The sequence below is a fragment of the Triturus cristatus genome, chromosome 11, assembly GCF_964204655.1.
Source record: "Triturus cristatus chromosome 11, aTriCri1.1, whole genome shotgun sequence".
Lineage (NCBI taxonomy): Eukaryota > Metazoa > Chordata > Amphibia > Caudata > Salamandridae > Triturus > Triturus cristatus.
The window spans coordinates 1,089,089,726-1,089,110,696 of record NC_140594.1 but is presented as its reverse complement, the minus strand read 5'-3'; the positions used below and the strand labels follow the sequence as shown (position 1 = coordinate 1,089,110,696).

At 45.4% G+C, this 20,971-nt stretch overlaps 1 protein-coding gene across 2 annotated transcripts in view; it reads right to left on the bottom strand.

The window, feature by feature from the left end:
- The window catches only part of SLC7A14 (solute carrier family 7 member 14), a 302,417-nt gene that overhangs the window by 196,839 nt on the left and 84,607 nt on the right, over window positions 1-20,971 (bottom strand). The gene's annotated exons all lie outside the window — the stretch shown is intronic.

Below are 20,971 nucleotides of genomic sequence, written 5' to 3'. Positions count from 1 at the left end.
CACACTTGCCTGAGCCATGCCTCTCTTTGTAACTAAGCTTTTACATAGCACTGCATGAGCAAGAGTTTTGGCTCAATGTTAATAAATCAAGTGGAGACAAATATGACTGACTAACTGCCTTCGTTTCGTAGCAGGATGATACATACATATACTCAATAACATGTATGTTATGCATCACGTTGCCTTAGGACAACACTCATTCTCTCAGAAAAAAAAGATGCAAGCTTCTCAGATTGAAGATGTGACTTGCCTCCCCTAGTGAAAAAACAGGCCTGCAAAACCTTCTCCGAAAGAGAGCTACTATGAAATCAATCCACGTTTGGGGAATTGGGCTTGTGTGATCACCACAAAACATGCAGAGCAGACACAAAGAGGACTCAACCTTATCAGAGCACCTTGACTCCTGCTACACATGGAGTTAGCTTACACATCTCTTGCATGTATTTGAACAGGGGCATTGTGCTGAGTCAAGGTACCAAATGGTGAGTCACAGAATGCTGTGCACACTGCTTAATAATCCCAGAAAGAAGGACTCTCAATCCAAAGTCTCAAAGGCTTCCAGAGGGAAGGAGTGTCCACCAAAGACTCCCCTAAAAGAAAGAAAATCCCCAGATGTTCAATAACAATCCCTCAAGAACGCCTCTTCTCCAATCATCCAAAAATGTCCATTAAAATCGCCTTCATTTTTCTTCCACTTTAGCCAACACCTGTTTCATCTATTCTGACTTCATCAGGGATAGCAGGCCATATAATACACACCACAATTATTTGCTACTTACAGGCACTGAAGGACCCAACAACAAGTGACTCACTAACAGAGACAACAGAAGATCCTCACCAGCATGTTACAGAGTTGTTTCATATAGCATGTCAGTGAAATTCCTCGCCAGTGAAAACACCATCTATTCACTGTCATGGACTAAACCTGTACAACAAGTTAAGAACACAGTATCCGATGTGTGTCAACATACAGGGTCTTCTCCCAAATAGAACACAGTATTTACAACCTGTATCATGTGATGCATAAAGCATCTGGCGACCATGCAGGTCAAATGTCATTGAGTGCCGGCAAATCAATATGCTCACTTCTACTCACGGTAGTACAGCCAACCCAAAGTAACACTCTCCTTAAGGGGTCTGGGTGGATCAAGGATTGTGTAAGGAGGTCTAAGAATAATGTTAACAAGCATTTACAATGCAATGGTCTCGGCATTGTTAAAGTTAGAGCTATTGGCATTGCTCCTGACATTGTTTTTGTTTTTAAAACATTTAAAGAAACTGCATTGTTATTTACAATGTCAATAGCTTAATCACTCTCAAATGCGAGACATATTGCATTTGCACCGACACACAGAGCCACATACAGTTTGCGATGTTGTAATGTGAAGGCACACCTTCTTTGGTGTCTGCACTACTATATGGTGAGAGACAACTCATAGCTGCCACTCACAGCCGGCAGCCAGGGCGCTAAGTGGTCAACCAGTATCCTACACCGGGTGGCATCCCTGTGCCCCATTCACCGGTGCATGGTGCACCCATTACCCCCAGACCATGTGGTCGCCCTGCGCCTTGGGAGTCCCCAACACCCTTCCCCCAGTGCATGGTCACTCCTTACTAACACACCTCCCTGCCCCTTGGGTGTCCCTCACCAGGCCCTGGGACCTCATGTCTCTTGGGTGTCCACCACACCCCTTGGGGCAGGGAGGGCACAGGGTCCCCATTCCCCAGTGTAGGGTCCACTCATCACCCTCAGACCTCCCTGCCCCACGGGTGTCCACCACACCCTCAATGCATGGTTCTTCCATCACCCCAAACCCTGTGACCTCCCTGCCCCTTGAATGTCCCCCACCAGACCCTGTGACTTTCCTACCCATTGGGAGTCCCCACAACGCCAGTGCATGGCCCACTCATCACCCTCAGACCTCCCTGCCCCACGGGTGTCCGGCGCACCCCTCGCCCTACCCCGGCCCCTCTCACCTGGCCCAGCTGCAGCAGGTGGATGATGCTCTGCAGGATCCAGCCGCACAGGCGGCAGCAGCTGGCGCCGGCCGCGCCCTGAGGCACCGCCGAGATGGTAGTGGGCTGGGCGCTGTCCTTGGTGCTGACCTCCTTCAGGCTGGGGCCTCGCACGGCGGCGCTGGCCGGGCCCGGCCTCGAGTGGTCGTGGACGAACCACCTGAAGCTGAGCATCTGCACCACCAGGGAGGGCAGCAGCACGAAGAGCGGCGTGAGCCCGAACCACCAGCGGTGCCCCCGCAGCAGGTAGTGCGCCGCCAGCCACAGGTCCGAGGCCCCGTCCGAGAAGAAGACCAGCAGCGCCAGCAGCACCCACAGGAAGTCCCGCAGCCGGTACTCCCGCGGGACCCGGGCCCCCACCGCCCCCGCTGAGCCACCGCCGCCGCCGTCTGACTTAGCGGCCATGATGGAGAGAAGAAGGGGAGAGACTTCCGGAGGGGCCGGGAGAGGTGGGGGGATGGAGAGCAGGGGAGGAGACAGGATGGGAGGAAACAGGAACACAGGAGCGGCGAGGGGCAGGCCGGGAAGGGGGGAGAGATGAAAGAGGGGGGAGGGGACACATCGCAGTAAACACAGAAATGCAAACTTCGTCGAAATAAACAGACACATGCAACTGGAAGGCAGGCAGCAGCCTTTGTAAACTCAAGCCCCGTGTTTGCCAGCCGGTGTGCTCCATGCCATGCAGCCAGCTTTACAGCGCATCAAAACATCCTCCCAAATGCGCCAAGGACTCGCTTTCCCTACAGCACGCGCCTGTAAAAGGTGACCTGAGGACGGCACGCGCCTGTTAAAGGTGACCCGTGGAAGTGGACGGCCGCATTCTGGTCTCTGCCCCCACTCGCATGCGGCAGGTAATTGCGTGAATAAGTGAGCCATTGAGAAGCTCTTAATCCGCGAAGGGCCCTACTGCACCACAAATATAGCCGTCTACTACCAAACCCAGGAACGGGACCATTTTTCGTCGATTACGTTTTGGCCCATGGCAGCTCTAACGCCCGTTACTTGGAGCGCTGAGAAACGGGGCGCCATGAAAAAACATGCTACAATTTCCAAAAGTACACACCGTAACGTATCCACAAGCTGCTCAATGCAGCAAAATTCACAGCTGGCTTCTGTCAACACGGTTTGCTGCAGCCTTACTGCTCGGCTTCTATGAACCCGCATTTAATCCAACTATGACGTGGCAAGCACGCAGGGGAGAGAACAGCGAATAGCATACGCGTTCGGAGCACCGCGGGATACGGGTTGTTACAAAAACATGTACACGCTGTCCCCGTCGCAAAAATAAACCCAAAAGCGCCAAAGACTGCCGGGGAGGGGCCATGCGGTTATTCAAATCGTAGGACAACACCCCTTCTGCGCCCACCACTGGGGTCGGGGCCCAACCTAAATCCACTCCCGCGGAAAAATTAGCAATTCAGCTCACAAAGTAGGTAGTCTTGTTTGCGGGTCAGCTTTCGCGAATTGGGTACAAATAGAAAAGGTGTTCAGGTCACTATTCAAATTAGTGCGACGCGTCCGGAGCTCAATGAAAAGTGACACGAGACAGTGGTGCCATATTAAGGCAAATAGGGTACCCCTTTGAAAGGTCATGCTGCGTCCTACCCTGTGTCACAAATGGCAAGAAACAAGCACACCACTGCCTTTCTCCGAGGCGAAGCAGAAATGCCTCAGAGAAAGGCAACGGCGGTTTCGGATTCGGGGGCGTGTTTTTCTTTTCTCTCCTCTTGCCATTGGCTGGAAGAGAGAATGAGAAAAGTAGCAAAAAACACGCCCCCGAATCCGAAAAGGACGGGGCCTGTTCGGAGAGACAAACCTCTTCTCCAATGGCTGGCCAGCATTCAAGAGGCCAGCCAATGGAGAAGAGGGGAGAAGAGGGGCGCGTTCAAGCCCCTCTTCTCCAAGTCATTAAATCTCGCGAGCGAGACTGCGCAAGCGCAGCCTTCGCTAGCCGAGACCTAAGAAACACAGGCAAGCATTTATTTGCAGGTTATCTAAAATTAAGTGGTGTAGTACACCACCATAGTTACTTCATCACTTCATTTAACCTGCAAATAAATGCTTTCCTGTTTATTTAAAAAAAAAAAAAAACTTCTGAATATTAGTGCTCAGCAAGTAAACAGCTGCTTGTGCTGCTGTTCACCAGGAGGGCCGCACATAAGGGTCAAGAGGGTCGCAAGTGGTCAGCGGGTCGAACTTCAAGTATTACTGTACTATATGAACTTCTAGCCTTGATGAAGTCAGAACAGATGAAACCCGTGTAAGCTAGAGTGGGAGATCAATAAAGAAAATTTAGAATCTCATCAATGATTGGAACATTGTGTTTTGGACATTAGAGGATGCTACTAGGACAAAGGTTAGAATCCCCTTGAGAGATTATGTGTTGTAGCTCAGGGATAGTACACAGAAAGTGATATAGCACATAAAGTCTAAACTCACAGCACAAAATGAAGTAGAATGTGTTGACCTATCTAAAGTAAACAACTGAAAAAATGCAATAACCCCCAATGCAACATAACCACACAAACAGGGCACAACACAACAAAACTTTAAAAACAGAACACAATGCAGTGAACACAGTACAACAAACCATCACATTGCAATAATGTGGCATAAAAACACAGGAACACAACAACAGAACATATTAACACCAAAAGAAAATGTCACACAACAAATATACATTCTTATCACTCATTACCCCATCCAGAAGCCTGCTTGCACAATACAGTGGAAAATGTACTTGCACCAAGCACTGCCTTAATTTTCCACCAAGGACATTTCGAGGCAGATTTACAAGAAAGTAACTCAGTGAGTTCCGCAAGCCATTTGGGTGCGCCGCACTGAGTCACTTTCAAAGCACAGGGATGCAACATTTGTAGAACAATATGTCGCATCTCTGTGCTTCCTCTCTGCTGGCGCACAAACTGCTGCCATGCGCTGGCGCAGGCACCCTTGCACCATGGTGCAAGGATACCTGCGTCTTGGGGAGATTGTTTTAATGCAGGCAGAGTTCCCTTCCTGCACAAAAACAATCTGAAATGCTGTTTTTCAACTTCTATGTGTGCTGCCTTAGCACACATAGAAGTTGAAAAACGTCATTGTTTCAATGATTGTTTATGTGCAGGAAGGGAACCCTTCCTGAACAGAAACAATCATTAGAGGTGATTTTCTCTTTCTGTATCTGCTGCAGAATGCAGTACGCATAGAAAGAGGAAAACTAAACGAGGAGAAATGTATTCATTTTGCCTCCCCACGGGGAAGGCATAGCATTCACACGCATTTCCAGATTTACGATTCCTCGTAAATCTGGAAATGTGTCTGGTTCCATGAGTGTTGCGTGGGAACACCCACAGCAACACCCATGGAACACCCCTTCCACGCAAAGTGCTGCGTGCAAAGGGGCCGTATCAAGGACAGGAAAAGCCACGCAGGGTGGCATTTCCTGTCCTTGTAAATATGGAGCAGTAAAATGCGCCACGGGTGCGTCACAAAAAGTGACGCACTGGCGGCGCAAGGGGCTTGCAAATCTGCCCCTAAATATTCCCAGTCAAAAATGTTTTGTGATCCTTCCATATGTCTACAGCCTCCCCCCCTATGCATGCATGCTCTTGCAATGGGAAAAATGAAAACCACAAACTCTCGTATGCCTTTAGGGTGAAAACGGACGCACGCCTTTAAGTTAGGTTAGGTCATTAATATGCACAAAAGCTAATAAAGGAGGTATGTATGGTGGTATTAGCGCATAAGTGTTAAATTATACATTTTAAAATATATCCTCTTTTGCACCTGTCTAATTAATTCACTAACGCCATCACAATTGGATGTATAGCTTCAACCGTGATTACAGAGTCTCAGATATAAAGATCTGCTAATCGCATAGCAGGTAATTTTGCACGATTAAGGCTGTAATTAAATGAGGATTTACAGCGATACTCTGATTGGATCTGAGTTTGACACTGCCTTTGCTTTTTTTTTTTTATTAAATGATTCTGAATGGTTGTACAGCTCATTTGTCTGCGAGTCTCTTGCTATGTGTGTGTGATTGCCCACGAGTGTGTTTTCTTGCGTGCATGTGTGTGCGTGTTGTGTCTGCCTTATGAGACAGACTAAACGCACTTATATCAGTGATATGGAGAATTTAAAATACATTCCAGTTCCATATCACAGTTTTTCACAACTGGTCTCTAGAATACAGAATGAAGAGATTTAAAAAAGAAAGGCCTACGCGCAGTGAAAACAAACTGCAAACAAACAAAATGAGAAGCAATCTGATTGGATGAGCTGTCTGCTCTTCTCAAATGAGGCATCTGGCAGTCAGGCGAGATCTGACTGATGCACTGCTATTGATTACATCTCTGAATGCGGAGAAGGGGGTGACGTCAATAAGGCAATCCAATATGTCCACAATATCATTAGCAAGTGAGTCAGACTGCACTGGCCTTTTACACGAGGCCAACCTCTCAGGACTCGGCCTACGCATTGGGCCCCCCAGGGCCGGCTTAACCTCTTCAGCAGAGCACAAACATGCTTACCAGGGCTATGTTTGTTAATGATTTGTAGCATTCCTCTTGATGGAACACAAAACGTCCAACGTACATATCTTTTACCATATACGCAGTTCATGATTAAATCTCTCAGTGTCACAAAAAAAACTGTGAGAAGGGGCCAGCTGTATAAGTGAAGAACAGCTTCTTTTGTGCTGCCCCCCTTCTACTAAAATGTTCACCCAGGGATCAACATTCCAATTCCAAAATCACTTAAAAAGCCCAAATGTTTAATTCATTCTTTTACACAAGCATTGCAAATTTCAAATATTTGTATGCGCCTTGATTCAGCGCAGGACGCCCCTTACCCTCTTTGTCCTTGGTCGTACTTCATATATTATTTATTAGTCTTTTTTTTACATGTATATAGTGATGCACACAGTCACCTTTTGGGCACCTTGGCACTGAATAACAGATGTTTATTGTTACCTGAAATATGGGTGCCCTTTTACTTGATGTCTGAAGGAAGAAAAGCTGAGTGGACCCGCAAAGATTCAAAGCTGTGACTTTGAGGTCATAGAAATATCTGCAGCAGATGCATTAGCCAACTGAGCCACCAGGTCCATATGGTATACCTGTAAATAAAGCATAGTAGGAATCGCTTGTTTTTCAAGAGTTGTCCAGCTCTTGCTTTCCATTGACAGGATACAGCACCTACTGGCAGGTGGTGTTCTATAACTGTACTGAGCACAGAACTTCTGATCTCTGTATGCTTTGAGACGTCCACACCTCAGGAAGTCTGAAGCATTTGAGATAATCTCCCATGGGTCAATCAATCAATCAATCAATCAATCAGGGTGTTGTATAGCATGGCTACTCAACCGTGAGGGTCTCAAGGCAGGGGGGGCTGCTCATCCGTCTGGGCGTGGAGGTTCAGTCAAAGAGCCAGGTCTTGAGATCCTTCTTGAATTGAGTCAGCGATGGGGATTGCCTGAGGTGGAGGGGCAGGGTGTTTCAGGTCTTGGTGGTGAGGTAGGAGAAGGATCTTTCTCCGGTTCCAGTCTTGTGGATCCATGGGACGTTGGCCAGGGCCAGTTGGGCAGAGCGGAGGTGTTGGTGGGTACGTGGAATGAGAGGCGGAGGTCCCGATATGCTGGTTCTATGTCATGGAGGGCTTTGTAGGCATGTGTGAGGAGCTTGTCAGTGATTCTTTTGTTGACTGGGAGCCAGTGGAGTTCTCAAAGGTGTTTGGAGATGTGGATGCAGCGGGGGATGTTGAGGACCAGTCTGGCTGCAGCATTTTGCACGTTCTGTAGTTCTGTAGTTTCCCGAGGAGTGTCTGGGTGACGCTGGCGTAGAGTGCATTGCCGTAGTCAAGTTTGCTGCTGTTGAGTGCGTGGGTGACTATCTTTCTGGATTTTGTGGGATCCATCTGAATGTCTTTCGAAGCAGGCGAAGCATGTGGAAGGATGTTGAGGATACAGCATTGATCTGGTGGTTCATTGTGAGCGAGGAGTCCAGTATGATGCTGAGGCTTTGTGCATGGTCCGGGGGAGGGTGAGGGGCATTCCCAATGCAGTGAGCCACCAGGAGTCATCGCAAGCTGAATGGGAGGCTCCCAGGATGAAGACTTCGGTCTTCTCCGAGTTGAATTTGAGGCAGCTGTCTTACATCCTGGTGGTAACAGCCTCCATCCTGCTGTGGAAGTTTTATCTAGTGGCTATGGGTTCGATGGTGAGTGAGAGGATCATTTGGGTGTCATTGGCGTAGGAGACGATGATGAGTCTGTGGTTCCTGACGATGGCTGTGAGTGGGGCTGTGTAGACATTGAAGAGGGTGGATTAATTCTGCACTTATCTCATTTTTGATGCCAAGGACAGGTACATCATTTCAGCACATTGTAGTTGAATCCAGAAGCAGAGGATAACCAACCAGCCCTCATTCACTTCTACGCTCAGCACAGGGATCCTTCTGCCGTCTGCTGGCTTATTCTGAATGCAATCTCTGACAGTCTTATAATTTATAAAAATTCATATACACATAAGTCATTATGTCCCAGAGGCTCGTCTCTGGAAGACTGTGCACGCCCCTGGGCCTGGATGGAGCTGTCATTCAGCAAATGGTGCTGGCTGGTCAACGTACAGAGTACAGGGGAGCCATAGGAACAGGTGAAGGTTGAAATCTATTTTAAACAATGTTATGTCATGAAAGGATTGTTTTTATTGAAGAGATTCATGTTATGCACTATAGATATTACGATGAGAAAATCCGTGTATACTAAAGCCAGTTTCCCCAAGCATTTTGCACTTGACACATAAAAAAACATTTCTCAGTTCACTATTAGTCATGAGACAGACTTTCTGTCACATGATTGAGGTCACATCAGGGTGATGTGGGAATCTTGCCAACGTATCATCTTTCATCTTATGTTTTTGGCTTACTTCATGCAGTTCCGACTTTCTTTGTGCATTTTAATACATAAATCTTGCACTATATTGCTGTAACATGCTCTGGTAAAAGATCCCGAATAAACATTTTTTTTGCTGAGACAAGATATCTGGTCGGAGACACCACACAGGGCATGAAACCAGTTTAGGCCTCACATAGCACATCCGGTTCTTCACCTTTCAGCCCCACTCAGCTGTTCCCAATTAATTTGATTGTGACGCCCCGGGCATGGTCAATAAATCTCAGGCTCTAATGCTGTGCTACCAATTTTACAAAGCAACCCACTGCTTCCATTTGCCAACAATCATTAATTGTTGGCTTTGCCCAATTTGTTCTTGATGAAACTGAAGGAACACTTGCAATTACTTTCTTTAATTAAGGTGCTTGTTATCCCATTTGACCACAGTCAGTGACTTACTGAGAAAGGATCAGAGGATAAGATTGTATATGTGATCATTTTGCCTTAGATATCCTTTGTTAACCCTGTTACCGTTTTTCTGTCTTCCCTCTAGAAAATCAATAAAGTATTTTGAAATTAAAAAAAAAAGAATTAAGAATCACATCAATTCCATGTGAGGGTGCATGATTTCTTTTTAATGTGCATATAGGGAAGGAAGGCAGTGTCAGCATTGAGTGTGACATTAGGTTCTACAGATGTCCCTTCCCATGTGTTATCGAATAGAAAATAGCAATTTTTGCAATGCATAATTTATCATTTTAGAATAGTTAATTTTTGACACGTCTCATACACTGAGCTACTGATGCCCTCAGTTCAAAAGCTGGTGTGAGAAGCAAAAGGCAGTGAGTCATGTTATTAAGAAGGGTGAAATCTAAACAACACACTGCACTACATTCATTGCAGGACTGCTAAGGGACAACTATTTTTAATATTTGTTCTTTCAGTGGCATTACTGAATAAAACATGAATCACATGGGAGAGGGCAGATTTCCAAAGCAGTGTGAAAGTAAGCAGTAGGCCAGTCAGCTGATGCATAAGCAGACATAACAGCAATGGCTGCCAAGGGCTTCTACGAAAGTGAATTCAATGGAGGTGGAGCAGGGTTCAGCCCACGGTACAAACCCGTGAGGGTTCAAGTCAGAAGCAGGAGCCGCGGAGTCTAGTGCAGGCAGCAGCGCTTGTGCTCATGATCATTGATGGTGGTGGCATGTGCAACCAGGATGGAGGCATGTTTGGTAGCGAGGGCACTGTACATAGTGCAGAGCTGCGCCAATGTAATACTATAACACGTAGAATGTGAAAGTTGAAAAGGACCGTGTGACCCATGAACTATGTTATTTCCTCGCCTCCCCTTCCCAGACAGATCTTACATGAAATTAAAAGTTGTTACTGGTTCCACAATACTGTTGTTTCGGGTTGTATGATGGAACATCGCATGCCTGAACCACACGGTCTCAACCACGACGCGTCTTTACCAAGTATTCTTTTACCACGTATGTCTTTACCACGCAATTTCATGGTAAAGACATGATTGGTTAGGGGGCATGTGTGCTAAAGATCATACTCTTGCCCCCAGCCCTCAAAACTGTCCCTTTTGCCCAGCCCCATCCTGAGCCCTAAAAATTACTGAGCCCTAAAAATTAACCCCATGCCCTACCCCAGCCCCCCCACACTTAGCCTTAAAAACTGTCTTCTACATCGAAAAAGTACCGACCCAGCCCCCTGCCCTGAGGCCTAAAACTGTCCTAGTGTTTAAAACTGTCCCTTTTCCCTCACCCCCATTGAGCCCTACAAACTCACCCCAACATCCTAAAATGGACCCCAGCCCCCCACCCTGAGCCCTAAAAACTGTCCCCTAAACCTATAAAGTACCCCGACCCAGCCCCCCACCCTGAGCCCTAAAACTGCTCCCTTCCCTTTAATCAACCCTGACCCCTGCTGAGCCCTAACAAATACCTCCACCCCGAAAAACAACCGTTGCGCCCCTCCAAGACCTGGCCCCAGCCCCGCTTAACTCATGGCATCCTCTCCCGATCCTTCCCCTTCCTGTCTTGGAAGCGTGGTCCAGCTTACGGGTAAATGGCTTGAGTGGCTTAGCCCGCATTAGTAAGGCTGTTTCCCATTGTTTCATTGCATCCAAAGCAGGCCATGGGTTGGTCTTGTGAATGTCCTCCATTGGTCACCTAAACTGATGTCTCGCCTCTAGTGTGTGTCCATACCCCCCCTCTGCTCACTCCTGGGGGACCCTAAAGAAATTTACTTGGGTTGCTGGTACCCAAGTGTATGTTTGTGTTTCAGTCCACTACAGTTCACAAGCAGTCTCTAAAGAGCCCTTACTGTAACAGTACAGATTGATACCTCTTAATCCTCCACCACATACATGCCTGTACGTCACTGTACACTAGGGCACTACATATCCTTATCCGAGGTATGTCTATATCCAGTCCAAGCCATGACCTGCCTGAGATCATGCACACTGTTTGACTGCATCCCTCAGCTGCAGTTGAAGTTCAATCCCCCAAAGTGTTTAGACAGAGCATCTGCCATGACTATTGGTCCAACCGCATGTTTGAATATATTCACTGTATCTGGCTCCACTTCCTCAGCAGACGGGTTATTGGACACATTTACTCAGCCTGTGATTGATAGTGAGGATTTTGCAAGATACAAGTTAGGTAAAGGATTTCGGGCCAGATGCACGTAGATAACCGTCTGTGATTACCAAATAGATAATTTTTGTGATTCACTATTTGGTAATCTCAAACACCAATGTACAAATGTCGTTGACACATTTTGTGATTCCAAGTGACTTACTTCATTAATAAAGCGATACCAAAGGGGATGATGGACGGAGCGCTTGAGCAAATCAAACACTCACCCCCAGTCAACTGATCAAAATTAGTTCATTAATATTCATGAGGGAAGTCTCGGTTTGCAACTCATTGGGAATCCCAAAAATCACAGGGATAGTGGCACAGGGATAGTGGCCTGACGGGGTCAGCAGACTACCATGTCTGTGATTGCTTTTCAATAAAGCAATGTTTTTTCGAGTAAATGCAGCCCGTTTTCCTTAAAGGAAAAGGGGATTCTTTTCAAAACAAAAAAATGAAACATTTCTTCTCATAGTCTATTAGTAGGTAGTGGTTCATAGACCACTGCCTTCTCTTCAAAATGTTTTTTAAAACATTCACAAAGGGTAAGGGGTCACTCGGGGACCCCTTCCAATTTGCAATTGGGTTATCACCTACTTGAAGTAGCTGGTAAAATGTGAATATTTTGCGACCACATTTTGGTCGCAAAACATTCCCACATACCGCTGCGACTTGGTATTAGGAAAGGACGCCCTGAACATGCCCCTTCCTAATACCGAATCGCAAACCCAATTTGTGATTCTGTAATAGGTTACGGAATCACAAATTGGGCCTTTGTACATTAAAACAATTATTTTTTCGTTTGCAAATGGAAAAAAGCTTTGAATATCTGACCTATAGTCACAATCTGAGATGGTGTGAGTGTAATCCAATTTTTAGGTGGTGAAGATAACGTAACATTTGTGCAGGGTGAGGAGAGTCACAACGTCAGCTGAGTTCTGTGAGTATAATGTTTATTGACGAGCATAAGAATGTGGGTGTGGAGGTAGTGAGACTGGGTTTTGTGAGTGGAGAAGTGGCAGCTGTGTATGTACATGTTTTGGGGATTTTTTGTCTAAGCTAGTTGTGAATGATGCTGATGGGCAGTGTTAAGGTAGTGATGAGAGATTGAGAGATCTGTAGAGTAAGCGGTGGTAATTACTGTCATAAACCAATGTCTGGAATGACTAGATGAATACCAAGGTACATAAGCTTAACATGTTTAAACTAATTCATTGTGAAAATTAAAAAAACATTTTGCTAATGGAGTGTGCTAACACTGTGTACTAGATAGGATGAAAAGATGTAAGTGGGCAAAGTGTCACCAAGCACATACATCTGATATGATTGTCAACAGGGGAACTTTCTATGTTGGCTTCCACATTTAGGGAGATACCAAAGAGGTGGCATAATGAATGGTACTCTTTAGTGGCATTTGTGGGCTCAAAGAAATTGGAAAGGTAGGTCCCATACAGCGGCATTGTAAATAGAAGACAAAGCTACATCATAATAGTGAAAACAACAATTGTTTAAATGAAGGTGAAGACCAGGAAACATGATTTAACAAGATCCGTTGGCATGTTATTCTTGTTTTTCAAAAACCTAGAGGAAATATGCAGCTATGGTGGCCAGCCCATTTAGGCATGTGGGATGGACCCCTACCAGGTTTGACAGCTGCCACTGTCAATAAGTAATCCAATGACTTCAGCTGAGAGTAGTTCCTTAGTTTAGTTTCTGGAACTTCCATGCACACTCAGCATCTGTGGACTGAAGGTGTGCAATGAGCTGTCTAATCCATCCACAGGTGCAGTGTGCATTACCATACGTGTAAAGGAGCAGGGGCAGCACATTTACGACAACACAGTGTTCTCAATGCACTTATGCCTGACACCAGGAGATCCCTTCCCAGTCTCTGGCTCTAACTTTCATTGGCTGACCCAAACAAACAGCATGCTAGGTCGAGCCACTCAACAGTGGAGTCCAGGCCTTGACGAGACAGAGTAAATGTTGTCAGTCAGCCTCTCCTACCTTTCCTGGCTCTCTTATCTAAAACCAGCTGATACCTGCAGCTCTTACTGCGCTATTGCAATCATTCTTAACCTTTCAAGTCACTCAGAGAGCTGCAGCTTTCAGTCTCATTCATACCCAGGCAAGCCCACTGACAAGACAATCCTGGCTTGAACCACAGCCTTAAATCACTAATGCCAGAGTAGCTGCCAGTGATTTGATTGGGGGTGCAGGGAAATGTGATCAGTTGAGTGGTTGATTACGTGTGTGTGCATGTATTACCACACTGTCAGGACCAGGTCAGTCATCATAGTGTTGGTAAGCTCTGACAAAACTAGACTAACAGTCTCTAAGAGGGCCAGCATGCTACAGTGACCTGCACCCGTAGCGTGTTTAGTTACTATGTGTGTGTGTGTGTGCACACAGGTATTTGTGCGTGTGTGTGTGTGAGAGAGAGAGAGAAAGAGAGAGATAAATAAATGGGGTTCATCATTACATTGCCCACCATACCAGCATAAAGTTGGCATATATTGTCATTGGCCAACTTATGATAGGTACCTCAGCAATTCATGAAATTGTCTGGTGACAGAAATTTACGAGAATATGTTTGCATTGACTGTCATGTGTGCATGACTGTAACACATCATGTCCTTGACTACACAAGTTGGGTATGTGGGTGCATAGTGAACATTAAAGACTTAGACCTCTGCTTCAAGATGTGTGACATCAACACACAGCTGTTTGTGATGATGATAAGAAATATAGTGGTTCTTTTAATAGCTGCATTAAAACTATGCAGGCATGAAGGAAACACAGCTGGTGAACCTTAATTGGGGACCAAACAGTAGTACTCACTCCTTGCTAGCATCCCATCTCCCTTTCAAAGTCCAACTACTACCGGGGTTATCTCATACCCTCCCCCTGATGTCTGTCAGGATCCTTCCACTCAATTTCATTCATGAAGAAACATTTGAGGCACATATCAGCAACATTTCAACAACCTGGAAATATCACCTGAGATTCATTTGCAACAAAACCTCACTCCTGCTTAATAATAAAATAGCCACTATCCAGCCCTGCCTTGATTTTATCAATGTCCTTCATGCTTGTATTTCATCAGAGTCCAATAAGAAAGTATAGTGTTGTCAAATATCTGGTTAGCACGCTAGTAGCCAATCTGAAAAACTGGATCTACATTAAGTGGGCCTTGAAAGGCCTCCATTGGCCTCACCTTACAATTTAAATACATCTTAAAGTTCTCTCAACCATCCACGAGAAATTATGGAATAGGGTCACACTCTATTTCAATTCACCCTTTCAAAGATACAGCTCAAGCAGGGCTCCAAAATCCAGTCTAGCCCATTTTTTAGTCACTATCAACTCCTGAAGACAAGACTAAAGCTTTGAAATGCTCCTAATTCCAACATTAAAATGATTGAGGATCACCCTGCCTTCAGACAGAAGCACAGACCTTTTCCAACTGCAACTCTTGCCACCCTGACACATTTTAACTCCTACCTTCTGAGCTCTGGTATGTTCAGAAGCAAACATTTAAAGGTTTAATGCAGTATGACCAAAGAAACATTGAGCTCAGCTGTGATTCTCTGACTTTGAAAAACTCAGTCCAGGACTAATGGTGCTAGCCTCTTGTGCATCCAGGTTCTGTAAGTGAAGACTACCTCTGTGGAACTTTCCTGCAGGAGAGTATTGGAAGGTCCTGAGGAATTTGGCACATCACCTTGCTGGCCAGGGTTGTACTGTCTGCCTACTTGGATGAATTTGTGAGCAAGTCAATGTTAGGTGCTTTATACATAGGGTCCACGGGTAAGGAGAAGAGTTCCACAGAGGTAAGTCCAGTGGCTCAGGAGAGTGTTGATAGAGGGATCCAACTAGGTTCACATGGGCATAGAACTGACACGTGCCACTACAGAAGAGGCCCATTGTCCATTTTTATTTCATTGCCAAAGAAGGGAAGCCCATTAAGGTATTGATTAGTCCACCCTGGCTTTTGGCTGGAGGGGGGATTGTGTTGGACTTGGCCCTCTCTGCAGGATTATCCATAAACGTTTTGCCTTCACTCCTTCAATTTTCCTGAATTTGTTTTTTTGGGCTTGAGGACTCTGTGTACTTTACCATTGCTAATCAGTGCTAAAGTGCTTGTGCTCACTCCTTAAAAAATTGTAACATTGGCTTACATCCACTTGGCACATTTAATTTACTAATAAGTGCCTAGTAAACGGGCACTACATGTACCCAGGGCCTGTAATTTAAAGGCTACTAGTGGGCATGCAGCGCTTAAGAAGCCCTTTAAATAATGACTGCCATTGTAGCCTGTATGCAGTTTTACACTGCCATTTCGAACTAGCAAGATAAACCTTTTGCCAGGCTTAAACCTTCCTTTTTCACACACATATGTTACCCCAAAAGCAGTCCCTAAACTACCCATAAGTTGGAGTGCAGCATATTTATAAAGATGGATATGTACTTTTCAGTTTTACATGTCCTTGTAGTGAAATAGTCTTAAATTCGTTTTTCACTACTGCAAGGCCTACCTCTCTCAAAGAATAACATTAACATTGGGTAACCCAATTACATTTACAAGTGATAACTTTTGATTGGGAGTAGGTAGGAATGTCATGTGTACACTCAAATGAATTGTAATGTAAACCCCTCTTTTAGGTAAAGTCAGATTTTAAGTCACAGTTCTGAAAATGGCACTTTTAGAAAGTTGGTATTTTCTTGTCCTAACCATTTGGTGTCTGCTGCCTGTGCTATGGGGCACATGACTAGGTGTAGTTGGCAGTTGGAATTTGCATTCCTTCTAGACAATGAGCCAATGAGACAAAGGGTGACCAGCTGCTGGCAGGAAGGGCCATCCTTTTAGGATCAGAGGGGTGGAGCTGTTCCCTGCCCCATTAGATTTCAAAAGGAACGACCTCCAGCACACTCACAAAGAACTTGACACCAGCCTATTGTCATCCCAGACTCCTTGGAGCCTGGGAAGGGGAAGGACGGAAATCACAGAACCAGATGTAGGGGATAATCTAGACATTTCTCCCACTGTAAAGCTGGCACCAGGTATGAATATTGGACCCTCAGAACAACTCTCCAGTGCAATCCTGGGCCAGTGGGCACTACAGAAGAAGGAACGCCCTGCTGCCAGAGGACTGCCCTGCTGCTTGAGGCTACCCTGCTCTCTGAGAAGAAAGACTAGACCTGCTCCCTCCATCTAGGCTCAGTGATTCCAAGGGTCAGCTGGAAAACCTCCAGGTCTGAGCTACAGAGACACAACAAGCTCTAGAGGTCTACCTGTCAGCTACACTGGACTTGCCTGCAACTCAAATTGCTTGAGTCATGCTGGCCTCTGCTGGAGTGAGTCCCTGATCTCCAAGAGGTGTCTCAGGTAATGGTCCCTTTGCTGGCGTCAGTGAGCATTCCTATTGGTCTAACTGAAGCTTCCACCAAATCTGGCGCAAAGCCCAGTCCCGCAAAGCCTCACTGCACAGCTGCAAGCCTCATTGGAGCCGACGCCGAGTTATGCAAAGCCCCACAAAGCCTCCCCGCACAGTTGAAAATTTTATTGGAACCGACGCTAACCAACGTAAAGTTCGCAAAGGTTCATCAAAAACTACACTGAGTGAAACAAAGCCTGGCAAGCCTAATCCCACTGCTAAGAGCTTCATCAGAACTGCTGCAAAGCCTCATCGCACAGCTTCATTGAAACCTACACTGGACGACATGAAGCCTCGCAAAGCAATGCCACGCAGGCCTCACACCAAGGAAAGAAGGTACAACTCTTAGCTGGCCAAACTTGGTTCGGTGGTTGGCTTGTTCTCTATTGTAACCCACCTGAACCTGCGATTTTATGCCTGTCAGGCACAATTAGATACCCTCAGTTGGCGCTTTGCACCTTTGACGCTACTTTTATCTAAAACGTTAAAATATAAATAACTTCAATTCTACTAATTGGATTTTTGCCTTTTTGGTCTCAAATTATTAATTAAATCATAATATTTTTCTAAATTGGTTTGGAATTTTTCTTATGTTGTGTTTTCAATCTGTGACTGTTTGTGTGCTGCATAAATCCTTTACACTTTGTCTATAAATTAAGCCTGGCTGGATTTGTGCCACGCTACAAGAGAGTTAAGCGCAAATGTATTTAGTGACTTTTTGTGGTTCACCCAGCCAGGATTATGGTGGTTTATTGAGTATGGTTTCACTCAACTCAACCAATAATCCATCTTCACACACTCCCATAGCCAAACAATCTAATTTCCTGCAATTCATAATCCAAGTGACCAAACTCAACTTTTTAGATGGGGTTTAACATGGAGAGATGTTTTCTCTCAGCGGCGTAACAAGCAGGGCCAACCCGGGAAGAGCTACCTCATTACACTTAAAATAAATTCCACAACTTTTTTATAGAGCGTAAACTCTGCCTAAGGCATTGCCTAAGGGCATTGGAGCAATTTACATGAGCACCAGTGACATTAAAAAAGGTTGGATTCTTCTAGTCAAGTCACAGGGAGATTAAGTGATTTGCCCAGACTTACAGGATGTTGAGCCTATGCTGAGTCATTGTACAAATTGAGGTTTCTGGTTGGCAGAGTATACCCCCTGTCCAAGCAGGAGCCACCATCCTAGTCAGGGTTAGTAAGAAACACAGCCTAAACTAACCTGTGCTCACCCTCTGGTACTTTGGAACAGAGCAGTCAGGCTTAACTTAAGAGGCAATGTTTAAAGTATTTGTGCACACTTTAGTTACAGTAACACAGTGAAAACACCAAAGACTCCACAACAGTTTATAAAAATAGAGGACATGTATCCGAGTAAAACAAGACCTAAACAACAAAAATCCAATAAGTATAACTTGAGATATGTATTTTTAAAGATTAAATGCTAAATTAAGTGCTTAGAAGTGACTATCGGTAAAAAGGTTATTTGAGGTGGCGAGGGACTGGTGCAAGTCCAAAGTTGAGGATGACCGTCATTGAGTGTAAGCCGGCTACAGAACCCATGCAGGGTCTGCTGAAAAAGTAGCTTGTCTGGAGCATAGCGTCATCGTCAAGATTGTGATGCGTCAGAATTTTCCACGCAGTCTGGTTGATGCGTCGGATTTGAGCCTTGCAGATGGCGTTGAAGGATTGGCGCTGCGTCATCGTCAAGCCTCGCAGAGGGTGTTGAAGGATTGGTGCAGCATCGTCGTAGAACCTCGCAGACAGGACCCGCATCATCGTCGAATCAGCTGTGCATTGTTGGAGGAGGACGCTGAGTCTGTTACAAGCAGCGCAAAGGGGCCACAGCATCGATTTTTAAGGACAACAGCTGCAGAGCCACATTTGAGGCCCAGGACTGGAGGGGGCACCTCCGCAAGGGTAATACTCACAGATTGCAGAGTCTTTTGTATCCTTTTTGTCTCTGAGACTTCAGAAAATAGGAGGCAAACTAGCATGCCCTTGGAGAATCTTGGGTTTAAGACTGTAGAGAGCAGGTCCAGTCCCTCTCACTCCCGGGGAAGAAGCAGCAGGTCAACACAGCAGAGTAGGTAGCAAAGTGGCAGTCCCTCCTACAGCATAGGAATCAGCAGGTAGCAGGCTAAAACAGCAATGCAGGTAGCACAGTGGCAGTCCCTCCTGTAGCACAGCAGCTCTTCTTCCAGGCATAAGCATCCTTGGTTCCAGTACAGTTTTTATTTGGTGGTGTCAGGGGTCCAGTACTTACACCCAAATATGCCTTTGAAGTGGGAGAGACATCAAAGAGGCCTTTGAAGATCACAAGGTCCCTGCCTGTCCAGACCCGGGAACAGACTTACAGGGGATAATGCAGCTCTTTGTGTGGGGACAGGCACATCCATATTTGGGTGCAAGTGTCAGCTCCTGCCTCCCAATCTATCTCAGGAAGCCCAGCTGTCATCTAATCCAGTTGTGTATTCATAGACAGGCAGAGGAACAGAATGGTTAAAGTAAGAAAATGGCAACTTTCCAAAAGTTGCATTTTCAGACTTACAATTTAAAATCCAACTTCACCATGAATTGTGATTTTAGATTGTGATTCCAGAGACAAATAACTCCAAATCTCCATCCTTTCCCAAATGAAAATTACACTTACAAGAGAATTTAAGGCAATCCCAATGTTAACCCATGGGAGAGATAGGTTTTGGAGTAGTGAAATATGAATTTTGCAGTTTTTCACTACCAGGACATGCAAATCTCAAAAGTACATGTCCTACCTTTAAAATACAATGCACCCTGCCAATAGGGCTTTCTCACCTTAGGGGTGACTTTTATGTAATAAAAGGGAAGGTTTGGGCCTGGAAAGGAGGTTACCTTGCGAGGTGGAAATGGCAGTTGAAAACTGCACACACAGGCTGTGCAGTGGCAGGACTGAGCCATGTTTAAAGGGCTACTGAGTGGGTGGCACACTCAGTTCTGCAGGCCCACTGGTAGCAATTAATATATAAGCCCGGGACATATATAGTGGACTTTACCGGAGACTTACAAGGAAATTAAATATGCCAATTGTAGATTACTCAGTGTTAGCATTTTAGAGTACAGAGCGTATGCACTTTAGCACTGGTCGGCAGTGGTAAAGTGCTCAGAACCCCAACGCCAGCAAAAATGAAGTCAGTAAAACTGGAGGTCAGAAGGCAAAAATTCAGTGGAAACCATGCCAAGGATGCCAGATCTATCAGTTCACAGCTCTGGCCGTAACACCACATCTTCATTCAGTTGAATAATGTATCAGTTGATGTAACGAACGTATCAGCCTTGTTTGTTTCGCTGTGGTGGTCTGAATTTTCAGAAAATATAACTGTGAGCTGGTATGATGGTTGGAACCTATTCTATCCATACATTATAGACTGCTGCGTGGATATTGGGTATCACTTTGTGTTGATATATTGTGATAACACACCATCTTTGAGACTCTTCTTTGAGGCATAGGAATTGATATCATGTATTGTTCCCTTTCCTAGTCTGATGGAAAGAGAGATCCCTTCTCATGTGGGTTGGAAATAGCTGAATGTCCTACAATTGCTTTTGGATGCAAGAAAAATTGGGACGGAAATCCTCTATCTTAAGTTATTTCCATTTACAAATTAAGTTTGTCTGGTGGCTAATTCAAAGCTTTTCCTACACAAAACATGCAATGTTTCATTATTGAACACAGATGCATTCATTAACAGTGTTAACGGTGTTCACCCAACTAATGGGCCCACGCTGCAGGCAAGGGCACTCGAGGAGGATAAGGAACTATAACTAACAATATTGACATTCTGCAACATCAATAATGTGATTAGCAAATTGATTTTTTGGTACTGTAACACCCTCTCTCACTCCCTCCCCCCTTCTGTTCAACTGCTCCTCTTGTAAATGAATAACAGCTTGTACCGAGCAATGTGTGTTGGCTTCACACCTGCTGTTCCTGTC